The sequence below is a fragment of the Falco peregrinus genome, chromosome 9 (genome assembly GCF_023634155.1).
Source record: "Falco peregrinus isolate bFalPer1 chromosome 9, bFalPer1.pri, whole genome shotgun sequence".
NCBI lineage: Eukaryota > Metazoa > Chordata > Aves > Falconiformes > Falconidae > Falco > Falco peregrinus.
This window is the reverse complement of record NC_073729.1, coordinates 27,673,884-27,689,274: the sequence shown is the minus strand read 5'-3', so window position 1 is coordinate 27,689,274 and position 15,391 is coordinate 27,673,884.

Here is a 15,391-nt window from a genome sequence, read left to right as displayed (position 1 = left end):
TAATTTTTAACTATTGAAAAAATAGATATTTCCAGGCACAATTTAGACTTTTATATTAATAATATTTTCACTTGAAACAGAGGTAACAGTTGACATTTTGTTACCTTTAGAAATCTCCCACTAAACATTTCAAGTGAAAAGATTTTAAGCAGAAAACCTTGTTAAAAATTTTACAAGAAAAAAAGCAAATCCTCAAAAAAAAAAAAAAGTCATAACTACAAGTAGGATTAGCTTTTATTTATAAAAGGAGAGGTTTTAAATAGACATCAACCTAGCCTGTGATGTGTGAGCCCAACATAGTGTCACCAGTAGGACTATAACTACAGTCATTGCCAAAAGTGGTGACATACTGGTGTATTGAAATGATTGCTGTCATGAACGATGCATGTGTCTTATAAATTAGATGGATGAAAATCAAAATCCCTCATTACTGTAAGCACAAAATTATGGGGATAGATTTAGAAACCATTTTTGGATTTTCATATTCTTATACCATTAATCCCTCTCTCTGCTTCTCCTGTTATTACCATATTAAGTTAATAAGCCTATAGCCAGAACTGTCACAAACAGAGTCCACTGGTAACTAATATAAATAATTTATTTCAGTTCTGAGATTAATCAATATATGGCCAAATTTTTCTAGCTGTATTTTCTTCTATGTATAGAAAATGCAGAGAATTTCAATGGCCATCTCAGAATCCTTTTTAAAAATTGCACACCAGAGATCATATTTTCCAAACCTGCCCAGACTGTCTTTTCTAATTAATGATGTGGTGCACTAAAATAGATTGCTGTGTATTTTGCAAAGTGTTGCTTGAAGTTTGACTTGTATGACTGCCATTGGCTTTCACGGCTGTTGCCATGAAAACTCCAAATCGTTATAAAATAATAGATGTCTTCACAGCAGAATAAAGGCAGGAGTTGCAAATAACATGCCGAGAAATGAATATGCCTAAGTAAGCATGCCATCGCTGCTGTATACCAAAGGTTGCTCCTCCAAACTGAGCTCCATCCAAGAAGAGAAATGGCAGTGACGAGTTCTCGTGCCATGTAATCCTCAGCCTTGAGCTCAGCAGCAGAATTAGCACCAGCACCTTTCAAATCTATTTAGCAGAATGGAGAGCAATGAGTCATTTTGCAGGAGAAGTCAAACACCGATCAGCTGAGAACAGCTTTTGCTCCCAACCCCTTCTGTGGCCCTTCCCTGGCAGCTCCCACAAGAGCCACATGCAACTGCAGATTCTTTTGCTGGTGGATCTATTCGTAAATGAGTTCTGTGTAAAACAGTCCAGCTGCAGAAACTTGGCGAGGAGGCTGCTCCACAGCACAAGCACTAACTCAGTTGTCACTCTGGGTACCGGGCTTTTACACAGTGTGACATTTGCACTGATGGATGATGTACCCAAACGTGGTGTCTGTGTAATAAATGCATACGAGTGAGTAAGCACATTTCATTCCCAAACAAAAATCATGCCTAGGAGAACAAGAAATCAACAAACACATTCGGGAAGTGGAAGGTCAACGAGAGGGAGCTTTTTTTCATTAACCCTTTAACTACTGAGAAGCCGGAAAGAGTAGCTGCTTAGTCAATGTATGGAGGCCTAAAGGTCTCCATTGCCTTCTTCCTTCCCATCCATACCAGCATCTAACTGCGTACACTGGGTTTTCTGGTATTGCAAAGCAGTTTATGTCTTAGTGTAGACAAGAATCACTGAGATCGCTACCCACAGGAGTCAAGATCTGACATATTCTGGCCTATGCAGCAGTATTACACCTCTGTTAACATATGCATGATTTAGTGTAGCCGGTGTCTTATGTCAATGACCCACAAAGGATGCGCGTATGCTCTGCTGGGGGAAACTTTGCCCATCGCCTGCACTAGCTGATCAGCAGCCCTGGCCTTCGCACTGGTTCCTCCAGACCACTCAGGGCTTGTTCCACCAACACAGCACATCTACCTGTGTGCCACTTGCTAAGCCACCGCTACTGCTGGGGACTCCTGAAGTCCTTTTTATCTTGGGTTATAAAGCAAAGCTTCACTCAGCCAGTGCCTCTCTCTTTTCAGATCCAAATGCCCTCAGGGCCTCAGTATGGCGAGTTGTCTCTCTTCCTGAAACTATCTGCTATATTTACTTCACAACTGTGTAATTTTCTGTAATGTTTCTTCCTGCAGATCACAAGGAGAAGCCTGGCTTTCCATAGCTCTCCTAAATTCCCAGCCACTGCTGGTTACCTATCCTTTTCTTCCCCTATTTTCCATGTGTCATTTCAATGGCTTCTTAGGGAAGGGCAAACTCTCTCCCTTCTCTCCATCAGTGGATGGTCTTCCTCTTCTTCATCCCTCTAGCTGAGGCAGGGAGGGAGCAGGGACCCAACAGCAAAGGGGACGCAGAGCTGCCTGTGGCGCAGGAGCAGCCCTTACTGCAGTGTGCTGCACCCCAGAAAGCGCTCTGCAGCCATCGGGTGGTCCAGGATCCGTAATTTCAGAAACACTGACAGGGAGAAACAGGCTTTCTCTGTTCCACTCCAACACCATTTGGTGTTTTCTCTTACAGGCTGTTCTCTCCACCTCACTGCACAGAGAAAACACCCCAGAGTATCCTGTTCAGAGCCACTTCCTTACCCTACATCCCGGTGGATGCAGCTTCTGAAAGGAAGCAGAGTCGGCAAGGATGGAGTGCTTTTGGGAATCATTCCCAGCATATGGAGACTGCATTCTGCAGCAAGCGAGGGCAGTTCCCTCAGCAAGTGGAAAATGGGCTTCACCTCCCTGTGGTCTCACTGTGGTTTGCTTCCCTTGCGATATTATTTTTGAACAGCCGGCAGGAGCTCTGTGTTTCTTGTTCTGTTTAGTAAATCCAATAACCAAACCTGGCCCACTTCTGGGTGGTCCTCGCAAAATACCAGAAAACCACGCCAAGGCCATGTGATATAATAATCATGAGAAATAGGGATTGCTTTGACAGATACCTCAAAATCAGTTTTTCAAGAAACGGGATGTTTCAACCAATACGTCCATTCCATCTGGGTGCCGTGTCCCCCTCCGCCCCCACCCACCCCCATTCCTTTTACTTACTCAGCACCTTTGTTCTTCATTCTGGTAAGCCAGAATTACCAGCTTGGAAAATGAAGATCACTGATGCGTGGTGCTTGACTTTGTCATGGGCTGGGAGAGGTTACACTCCACGAAATGCCTTCCAGGTTAAAGAATTCAGATGTGAATCGCGCGGCAGACCGACTGCTTTCGTGACCAAGAATAAGAAAGAGAGATGCAAACGGCCAGCCACTGAAACCCAAACACAGCATGGTTTTCCTTGCTTTCCCTGGACACTCTGTGGGTAGTTAGCGCTGCAGGACTGATGCTGGTGCAGAAGGCCAGCCTGAGCCCTGCTGGGCAGCACTGCCCACCCCCAGCCCTGCCAGCAGCCCCCGCTCGCAGCAGCAGCCGCTGCCGTCCCACCGCGGGGCCCCCGCGCTCGTCACCTGCCAACACGCCTCAGCCACCGCTCCCAGCGCCTGCGGCTCAGCCCTGGCCCTCCTGCCATCGCCCCCGCTCCGCCAGCATCCCTGCCTTCCTGCCTCCAGGGTTGCTTTTGGAACCCACCGGCCCCCGGGGCGAGGCGGGTGGTGTGAGATGGGCTGAGGAAAGGAAACAATCCCAGTCCTTCCTGGCCTGAGCAGATGTGGAAGCAGGAGCGGAGGCTGCACAACTGACTCTGCCGCCCGCTCCCTCGAGGAAGCAGGGCATAGTGGCTCATCAGCCAGTTCATCTCCCTGCACATTGTGCATATCCCTAAACATGCTTAACTCAGAGGGAAAACAAATGTTCTATCTCATCACTAACATGCTCCTTCGCAGCTACCAACTATCGACGACATTATACCAAACTAACACTTCTTCATTCACAGCTTTTTCCAGCTGCATTGTACATGTGCAGGGCTTTGCTGGAGGGGATAGCAACCCAAGTCTCTCCGGATCCAGAGGACAGGCTGGCCAGAGACACAACACTAAATTCCTGTTCTGATAGCAATCAAAGTAATTAATTATTTGGAGCAGAAAGGCTCTTCCTTCTTAAGGACCTGATCCAAATCACATCACATCAGATGAATTTTTTTCATTTCTTCAGTTGCCTGTGCAACAGCGCCTAATTGGGCATCTACGCTCTTATTTGTCACTGCCCTGATTTAATTAATTACTGTAGGATTAAAAATACTGATTTAATTCATGCTTACATTAATATTAATTGTTCTCATCTCTTTTCATAAACACAGGCCCTAATTCAAGTACCATAATTTTACAGAGCAAACAGCCAAAAATGTGACAAAGGAGAATTTCATGATCAGAGATTGGCCGATATAGAAACATAGCACAACAACGTGACCAAAGCAGAACAGTGTGAGTGATTTTTCTCTTCCTTTACTCCCAGCTGCTGTGATTCCTGTGAAGTCTGTCTCAAGACAATGGGATCCCATGAAGGAAGCAATTGGTGCTGGGAAGAAGCAGCCAGAGTTAAAGGGATACACCTCCTCCCTTTCCTCCTGGCATGGGTATCCATCTGGATAGACAGCCATTGCACTCCTGGGTGCCCTGTCACTTCCTCAATGCCCCGGGATCCCAGCTGCTAAGCTGCACTTACAGAGGTGCTCAGGTTTAAACAGGCACCCACCGACCCTCCCGAAACCTTCACCCCCCTGTCACCTGGCACTGCACAAGCCTGCTGGCTTTCCTTTGCCGTGTTACCTTCTCACAGAGCTGCCTCTGCTGTCTCAACACACAAATGATGTAAAAAACACTGTTCTCTTTGTATTCAGGTAATGAGGGAAAATAGGTTTGTGGTTAACAGACCAGGTGGGGGCTCAGGAGATGTGACTTCAATTCCCAGCACCGCCACATGCTTCCCATGCGACCTTAGCTTCCCACCCAGCCTTGTCACACTCACCCAAGCCAAAAGGCGAGTAACAGAGCAAGTGTGATTTCCAACAGCCAGCCCAGGGTGCCAAAGCCACCAGCCATCAGACAACCTGGCACTAGCGACACCGATGCACCGCTGCCCACACACGGCTTTGTGCCATCGGGGTCGCACCCTGAGCGGAGCACTTCGCGTTGCCATCCCTCCTTCTCTTCAGCAAGGAAACTGCACCATGATATTTCTGATGACAGTGATTTAGTGTCTAGTCCCTTGCACGGCATCAGGTTGAGCCAGCAAGGGCACAGGGAAGCCAAGGACAAGCTGTGATGAAGGGGGCATCACTGTCAAGACAGAGAAAGGTTTATACAACTGCAAAGGCAAAAAGTCAAATCCTTTTTTAAAAAAATCTGTAAACAATTAAAGTAGTCACGAACACGGGAGGTATGAGTGCAGCCATTAATATTTAGGGGAGTGGAGGAAGGAAGACAGAGAGATGAAAGCTGAACACCTTTTTGAACCTGAGCCAAAGCTTTATCAACCATATAACTAAGAGAACATATCCTGCTCAGCAAGACACGTATTCACCCTGTTTCATTACATTCTGTTCTGTCCTCAGTCATGATGGATCCTGCTGAGACTCGTGTTTAACAGCTCCTTCCTGGAGTGGCTCGAGCAACAACAAGAAAAAAAATATTGTGAAAGTCACACCCCATTGAAATTGCAACCTAAAGGGACCTGGCGAGTGCGGTAATTACCAGATGACTATGAACACCAGGGCCACACTTGGTGCAGAAACTGCTGTACATGTTAAAATTAAAAAGCACTTTAAGCAGATACAAGAAAAGTGGAAACTAGGGGCCAAAGTGTAGGCACAAGAGCGATTCATCATTCCTGATAAGGAGCCATTAGGCTGGATTTTGATGGGAGCAGAAGCCAGGGAAGCCGCTTTTCTAAGCTTACAAATGCAGTGTAATCCCCAACTGTTTTCAGATAATGGAAAACGACATTAGCCCTGTAATGCTTCCCTGGTGACTCTATCCCATTCACCCTCTAACAAGCTTCTTTGCCACTTTTTTTGCACCCTCTGATTTCTGCAGATTCTGATTTACGCCCTCTGGGGACAACGCAAAATGCTTTGGTACATGAGATCAGAATCCAGCTCCTTGTTATTTCAGCCAGAACAAGATTTCTGGCTTGTTTTACCCATCAGGATAGCCTTGACATGCTTTGACTTGCCTGTACCAAGAATGTAAACAGCAGCGCTAAGTACAACAATTAACATTGTGTCTCTGCAGATGTTTGTTTCCCTTGAAGGAGCTTGGAATTTGAGTGGGGAAAAGCAGGGTAGGCAGCGGACAGGGGCTAATGCAGTCTGGGGCAAACTTCCCAACTGTAGTTTTATAAACAGCTCAAGCTGCTCCCCTTTCTATCAGTGATGTCACTCTTAAGCTTATAGCGGGCTGCGGCATTGCTATCCATCATCTGCCAGCTGCTATTCCTTCCCCACCATATAGCAGGAGGCACATGGTGTGTGAAGGCGGCTGGAGTCTTGAAGCATTTCAGCTTCATGTGAATAGAAGCCAAGAAGCTTCAGATTCCCTGGATTTTTCATACAAATTATCTCACCCAAGTCTGCAGATAATGCCGTCTAACAGTTGTAGGTTATAATTTCCAAACAGTAAGATAACCTTCATCATCAAGCAAAGGCAAAAATGCCATTAGCAGATAGAGAGGTGATTTAACTCAACCTAGCCATTTGCTCACAAGTCTGAATTTATGTCATCAGCCGTGATGAAACGAGTGTTTTCTTAGATTGATATGGACAACTAACACAGCGCAGAACTCAACAATCTTCAAAGGACTCTGAGTTTTAAATTCTCTAGCTAAAGTCAAACATTTGTCTTTCTTATCACTTTCACTCAAAGGATGTGTTTTTGCAATATTACATCAGGTTCATTTGCCAACAGAAGAGGCCAAAAGGTGACGTCCAAGGGATGAACGCTGCCTGCACTTAGATGACAGTAACCCATCAGCTGCACTGGAATTGCTCTGGGTTTCCAGTGAAGGACTTGACAGCAGGACCATATAACACCCTGCTAGAACGTTTCATCTATTACCATTGCCAGAGCTCCATAAATCCAGCACTTTCCAGCTGAGACATTTCAGAGGAGAGCTCCAAGCTGAGGTGGTCAAACAGCTCGCAAAGAGGTAGCCGGACAAAGAATAGCAGCAGGACACTCACCTTCCTTCCCCTGCCCCAAAAATGTGTTAAGTTAGAGTAATATTGAATGTAGAGTTATTCTGTGTCTAAACCTATTTTGTCTGCAATTATACCCCTTCCCAGCATGAGAGCTGGAGGCTTTGGGAACAAGACATATTCTTTAACAGGTCACCTGCATGTTCTCGTTCTCTTCTCAAATGACAGCACCTTGGATGCTCTTGTACCATTAAACTGTTTCTGAGCCAATCCCGTATGATTCCTTGCAGTGCTGCTCCCATCCCTCAACAGGCCATGAAACTCAAAGCAAAATTCATTTCCTTTGGAAGCAGATGCCTTGTGAAAAAGCCTCTGTCTGTTTACCGGCCTGGCAGATTCATTCCTCCTGCAGTCAAAAGGTTTCAAGTTTAGTGAGGTCACACAGTCAGAAATGGGCCAATTGACTACTCACCGAAGAACCGCTGCACAAGGCTGATCCCATTCTACAGGACAGAGAATCACCTTCAGCACCAGGGGGAAAAGAGCTATTAGAGCATCCCTCATTATTCAAATACAGTGAAGTGGTTTCACTGCAGTACAGTGTTATTATTATATACAAGAAATGTTGCTACATCCATTTTGCCTTCCTGCAGCCTCCCATGGGACTCACAGCGAAAGCAAGTGAAGTGAGCAAAGAATGATCGTGGGCACCGGACTCCTTCAGGCATAGGAAAGGCTGAAGGTGACTGACCGTTTTATGCAATACATGACTACAAATCCTGAGCTGGTTGTTTGTCACATTTTCTACCAAGATAAACAAAACATGCCCCTACTCAGTGTATGCGATTTTCCACAATGCCATGAACTCTGCAGGTGACAGCTTGGGCAAGGGAACAGAGCCACACCTGCACGCATGCTGCTTGGCTTTCAATACACAATTGTGACAGACGTGGATCTTTTTCAAAGCTATCTCTGTGTACTGGAGGATTTGAAATGTTTCTTACCTGAGGGTACCTGCCAATAACTACTACTATTATTTGCAGCTGCAAACACCTTCAAAATGAAGGCAAAGTTCCAACTGAGCCTGATGTTCAAACTCCAGCTCCAGCTTTAAGGTATGTGAAGAATTCAGTCAACCTACTTGTGCATCTTGTTGACAAAGATGAGTTGTTTTTCATGCCCATAGTTTCTGGACAGCTGTGTCAAGCTTTTTCCTATATCTGGCCGAAAACTCGCCTAGACCCAGATTCATCACTAGGTTAGTGAGGTTAAGCCATGCCCGTGTCTCCACAGTGATGTTGAAGAGCGCAACAGTCTTTGCACCACAAGTAGCCACCTTCATGGCTTGAGACAGAGGGGTCAGCTGGGCATACCTAGGCCAGGATGACCAGAAGGTTTCTGCACAGAAGCAGCTGAAGAAAAGCACCCTGGCACAGTGCATTTAGCCGTCACTAAGACTTATCAAGAGCATCATTTGAAATAAAAATAAAAGTAGCTGTGATTCCAGTCTCTGCACTCCCTGCCCTCAAAGAGCTTCCAAAGGCAGCTTGAATTCTTCACCCTTTTGCTAGCATGCTCAGATTGACATTAGAAGCCACTTCTGGCACTAGCTGTTATCACATGCTGGTAACTGCAGCCCCCAGCTAGCCACATGTTGGCAGCAGCAGAGGAACGAAGCTGTAACACTATCTGACACACACCAGGAGAGTTTGTGCAGCCCCACTCACAACTCTGCTACGAAGCGGGTATCAGCCCTACACACTAACTATAGACTTGCTGAAACATTATCATACATGAAGGACTAATTAGGTGTGCTGGGCCATTAGCCATCTCTGAACATTGACCGATGAAAAGCATAATTAATGGCAGCTTTCATAAACAGACTGCGGAATGGAGAAGAAAATTAAAAGGGAAACAGCTGTTGCTAATGGAAATAAGGACCCTTTCTTGATTAAAATATCTGCCTGTCTTTCCGTGGGAGTTTTTCCAGAATGGTGGGATGGAAGAGTGTAACGAGATCTGGGAGCAGAGAATCTGCAAAGCTTCCTGCTGAAAAAAACCACAACTTCTCTGGCTGATGAGTCACAATGTTTTCCTTTTGCAGATTGGAGTAGGGGAAAGAGCTACACAATTGCCTTGTTCATCTCACTGCCGGTCTAAATGGCTTTATAAACCTTGGAGATCAACCTTGACATAAAAGAATCCAGTTCAGCTTTAATGTAAGGTAGTATTTCAAATTGCATGAACCCACAGATACGGGAAGGTCTAGACTTCAAAAGCGACTTGCTAAGGCTCTACATACTAGTCCAGAGCTCTGAACACAGAAGACAACATCTCTGCAAATCACCCTTAAGCACATATATTGATTCTGACATGAAACTGCAGCAATAAATGCACAGCTGAGAACATCTGTCAGAGGGAGACTTGCACCCAGGGACAGCCACTACGGACTCAGCAAAAGTTTGTTGTCTGAAGGACAGAAAATGTCAGATTCAAGACTTTTTCAGGTCATGAGGACTTTCTTTCATGCTGTGATGACTCTGATCCTCTCTGAAAAGCAGTAGGTTAGGAGGAACCTGCAGTAAACATCCAGATTTCCACAGACACTGAGCAACACAGCTTCATCTGCCTCCTACTGTCTTCTGTGTGACAGAAGGCGCACACCCTGAAGTCATTTACTTTTACGTTTACTTAATTTAGCATAAAAATTTTCAATGTGCTTCCAAATGCCATTAAAACCTGTGTGTCAGTAGACATGGCCCTCTCACAGTTTTACTCTGCGTGTTTCAGTGTGTCTCCTCCAAGGCTCACAGACGCTCTAGTTTGTCTTCACATAAAGTCTTGAATCGTGGGTTTGACTCTAAGGGAGAGGACCCTGAGTGCTGCCTGGTACTTAGCTGTTGAGCTGCTCTTTGCGGATTTGTACCCCATTCCGTGCCCGCGGCAGGAGAGCCTCTGCTCTGCCGCACTGACTCCATCAGTCTCGCTCTGCCTTGTTCAAAATGATAGATCTTTTCCATCCGTGATGCTGAGAGCTAAGCCCTGGAAATCCTATGCCCCATGAAGCCTGCTGACAAGGAAATACATGCTCCATACCACCTGTGCCTTGAGGAATGAAGGTGTATGAAAGGCTGCGTTCAGGCTGCGTTATCAGATTCAAAGTGGAAACTAAAGAGAGAGAAGGGTCTGAAAGATGAGCCAGCCAGGAATGCCTGTTGCTTTCACCTTTGATCCACGTGGTGCTTTGATGTGGTGTTTCAGTCCTTCAGACAAGGTAACTTATCCCAGTCTGCAGCTCACGGCATCTCCAATGGATATAAATGAGGTAGCAAGCCGTGCTCTTCAGCTCTCACTGAGGCGCCGCCAGTTAGCAGCATAATTCAGTCCCAGCTCCCTTCCCAGCTCCATTTTTTTCTCTGCCTGCAGAGTCTAAAAGGAAATTCCCTCAAATAAATACAAAAGCACTTGATGTTCATCTAATGGCATTTCAGGGAAAGGAAGCATGAAACCACACAAGTTATTCATCTCCACAAAATGGTTTTATCAGGGGCCCAGAACACGATTCCTTAGCCTGAGGAGGTCTGATCTTCTTTGTGAGATGTAAGTACATGACATTATGTGCAGAATGGGTGCTGCTTAAGAACCCTGATAGATACAGAGCAGGCATGTGGGAATGATCAGCATAAAATATTTCCTTTTAATGATGTGCACACTTCTGCTCCTTTGAGGGAGAACAGTCTGTGCACTGAATACTGCAGCACATCCTTCTAGTGATACGGAGGTCCTGATCTGCTGGTGAGGGCTCAGGCTTGGGACCCTGTTTGTATCAGTGACTCAGCCAAAGGTTTGCCCCTCCATTGCTCACCATCACTCAGCCTCCCTGTGCCAGGGTTTTCCCACCTGTAAAACAGAAACAAAGTTCATGTCCATGGATTTCACCATTTGGGCAATGAATCGAGATGGAAAACCTGTCTCTCAGCTCCCTGGGGTCTGCTCCTCTCTGCAGTCAACAGCAGCACAGAGTTTATTTTAATTCCATGCGATTGTCCCAGCTTTTTCCCTCCCTCACACCATAGCACCAGCATGAGCCTGAACTCCCGAACCCAGGAACCATGTTTGAAGGAGCCCAGAACCAAATTCTGCAGGAAGGCAGCCTTTTGTGCCAGGGGCCTGGGTGTAGAGCAGCAGAGGGGCCCTGCTGGGTGGCAAAGGATCCGTGAGGCTCAGCCACGGCTGTCCGAGGTGGTGGCACCACAGCCGGTCACTGCTGCTCCCCTGCAAGCTGCTGTCACAGCCCAGCAGCTATCACAGAAATCACAGCTCGCAGCCACTGCCAGTTCCCAATTCACAGCCATAAATTAAATCACCAGCGTAAGGTAATACAGCAGGCTGGGAGCTGCTGGGCCGAGGACCTGGCAGACACTGGTGCCTCTCTCCCCTGCCACTGTGAAAACAGAGGCTCAGACCTCCGCCGCCCTGGGAAGGTTTGGCACAGTTTGTCTGCCGGAGTCCCGCACAGCTTGCTGGGGGTCACGCAGGAAATGTGTGTCGGCACCGATCACCCTTGGATTTGCGTCTCCAGAGGCCCGGGCAAACACCCCGCCACGAGACAAACCTTCTCCTCCGACAGGAGCTGGCTGCAGGCGTCAGCCCCCAGCCTTCGGCCACCAGCGCTGCTGCCTGCCAGGCGCGTGGCTGTCGGGCTCCTCGCGAGCCGCTGGCACGTGTGCTGTGAGGAGCGTGATGCTGCAGTTGCCTTTCTAAAGCCCTGTTGAAAAATCCGTCCCGAGGAACAGAAAGAGAGGTATTAGTTTAAACAAGCACTCCTTGACGTGCACATGAAATAAGCCCTGGAAAGGGAGCAGAGCTGGAGCTGTTCTTACTTGCTACCTCCTGTGCAGGCTTTAATTGCACATTATTCATTAATCCTTTGCTCTTCAGAGCAAACAGATCCATTTCAAGACACTCGTGTTACATAAACAACCAGAAACCCTTCTGGATGAGTGTGTGTGTACACATCCACCCGAGGGAGCATCACAGACATGTTGGAGATCCTCATTTCCCTGTGCAATTGCTGCGCTAGAACTGACAGAAATTAGTATTCCTTGTGTGGCTTTGTTGGGCTGCTTTTGAAATCGGTTTTACAAAATCCACACGGGAACCCAAGGATAATTGCCTAGCTCTTGGTTAATTTAGGAATAACAGAGACACTGTCAGGAGTGACACTTGGAGGGAGGCAGATATCTGCAGGATGGCTTTGAGCTACAGGAGGCATCGCACCGAGGTGCAGTGTGTAACGCAGTCCCCAGCAGGAGGGATATTCCTCCTCTCCCCCACCAGCAGTTTGTGTCTGCTGCCACCCCCATGTGCTTGCTCTGCCGTCGGACCACATGCGCGTTTAGCTGTGCTGTTCTGGGGCCACAACTATTACCATTGACCACAGGGATAAAGCTTCACAGTCGCTCTGTAGACAGCATCATCCTGGCACTGGGACCATGAAACCAGAAAGAAACTAATGATGGAGCTGCAGGAGAGGGTGAATTCTCCTCAGCCAGGGCTTTGATCTCTGTCACACAGCTGCCATCTTGCTCAAAAAAAAAAAAAAAAAAAAAAAAAAAAAGAGAGAGAAAAATAATCTGGAAACAGAATTGAGGGAGAGAAAGGTGAGGAAGCAAATGCAGGGAGCGCAGAAACAGGTTCTTGTGTCTCTGTTGTGCTTGGACTGCATGTTCAGGAGAATCAAACACAAACACAGTCTGTCATTCTTTGATTCGGTAGGAATGAATCCTGGTCCTGCAGGGAGGAGGACGGGGTAACTGGCAATCAGTGCAGCAGGGAGCCATTCTGGGCTGGATCTGGAGCCAGACTAACTATGATACAACGCTGCCAAAAGCAGCTCAGCATTCTTCACCTCCCTTGAGCTTCACCAGGGACCAACCTGGCCGAGCTGCGCTCAGCCTGGAAAATCCAAGCTGTGGTAGGACCTAAGCTCAGAAAACCAAACAGCCTTGCGGGCACTTGCCAACCTGACATGTCTGAGTTCGTGAACTGCAGATGGTGCTGGCCCACATGTTTCATTTTCCCTCGACATCCCCAAGCAAAGCGAGTCAAGCATGCCTCACCACAGTGCCTGGGAGACCACGGGCAGGAAGGGATCAGATTTTCCAGTTTTGCCTCAAGCGTGTCACCACATCAGCAGACAACTCCTTTGCCTAATGCCAGTGTATTGTGTGTCACCTCATATTTCACACGATACAACACAGTCCAGTGATGCGAGTCCCTTCTCCTGCCGGCTGACTGGTATTTACGGAGATAGCAATTACCAGGAAACCAGGATTTAGGGCACGCAAGGGTTGGTGGTGGCGCAGAGCCCTTGCTACTGGTGGGTGGGATTCCTTTACCTCTCCCTGAACTCCTGCCAGGCCACTCAGCACATCTCCAGCCACAAGAAGTTTGCAGCTGTTTTGGTTTGAAGCACCAGAGGAGAGGGAGAAGTGGGGGAGGCTCTATCAGCTCTTCCCAGGGAATGCGGTTCAGTTCCTCACACCTCATCTTTGGTCAGGAAACTGAGATGGGGATAGGCAAAGCTGCTGAGCCTACTTAGACAGAATACCTCAAGAAAACATGTGGAGTCAAATTATGTCCCATTAACTTCTCCCAGCCCACCATCTTCCACAGCTGTGCTGCAGGGAAAGCAGGCCAGCTTTTGGACCGTTATCTTGGGCCCCTGGTACAAAACACCTCCTGGTCTCTCCTGTGCTCTCGTTCACAACAGCGGGGAAAGCCATGGCTGTTAGCTGGGACACTGAAGCACCAAGAATAACGCAGATTCAGGCACCCTAAATCCCACTGTGGTCCTTGTGTTCAGCGTTTCCTGCTGACTGAGTGCTTCTGATGGCCTCTTCTATGGATTTTAAGAGGGACACAGCAGACAGAAGCCAGGGTGGACATTCCCATGCATGGTGGCAATGGGGTGGCTGTGTCAGGGTAACCAGCCGGACTGGACTGGCACGGGCTGGATCCAGCCCTCCTCAGGTACAACAATTCGGACGTGGGTCTCTTTTTCCGTCAGCTCAGCTCAGCTCCAAGAATTCCAAACCCTCTGTGGTCAATAGCAGATGTACTCCAAGCACGGTAAGATGTGACCACCGTGACCACCACTGCAAACCACAGCCAAAGGGCACGGGATTGCCTTTCCCAGCAGCAACAAGGGATGCAACAAGGACAGCAGAGCACAGAGATAGGGCCAAACACCCCAGAGACTTGAGAGCCTCCCAGATCAGTCTATACATGACAGCACAGAGGTGGGAGATCAAATTAACCCTCTGCCCACTCTGAGCACTGCTGCCGTCATTCACAGTGCGCCGGATGATCCTCTCCTGGCAATGGGGGTGAGTAGGTAGTTTCAGGCACTGATGATTGAAGGGGATACTCACTACTGCTGCAGACCAGGTGGAGCCCACAGGCAACAGCTGAAGGGTCCTGGCCTAAAGTCAGCCACTGGGACATCAGTGGGAGGTAAACTAGTGGAGTCTGGCCTGCGTGAGTCATCCAAGGCTGGACATCCATGTCTTCAGAGGGAGCAAACAGGGACAGCTTGGAGAAAAACTGGTTGTCTGTTGGCAGCTAAACACCACGCAGCCATTTGCTTGCTCCCTCCCAGTGGGATGGGGGAAAGAGTCACAGAAAAGATAAAACATGTGGATTGAGGTAAAGACAGTTTACTAAGAAAAGGAAGGGAAAATAATAATAACAATAAAAGCATATACAAGTGATGCACAATGCAATTGCTCACCAAACACTGATCAACACCCAGGCAGTCCCCCAGCAGCAGCCACCACTCCCTGGCCAACTCCCCTCAGGTTTTTGTTCAGCAGGATGCCGTACGGCATGGAGTAGCCCTTTGGCCAGTTTGGGTCAGCTGTCCTGGCTGTGTCCCCTCCCAGCTTCTTGTGCTCCCCAGCCTCCTCACTGGCAGGGCAGCATGAGAAGCTGAAAAGTCATTGACTCAGCAACAACTCAAACATTAGTGTGTTATCAACATTATTCTCACCCTAAATCCAAAACACAGCATTATACCAGCTCCTAGGGAGAAAATTAACTTTATCCCAGCCCCAAATGGAACACTGTCAAATCAGCATCACTGTCCCTTGCCTCAGTTTCTTCAAACTGGGGACAGTAAGATGTGTTCCCGTGAGGCCTCATTCTCTGCAGTGGAAGTTCCCAGGTGGTAGTAAAAGTGGTATTGGAGACACTGTAATTCTTTTATCTGAGCAACAGGAAAA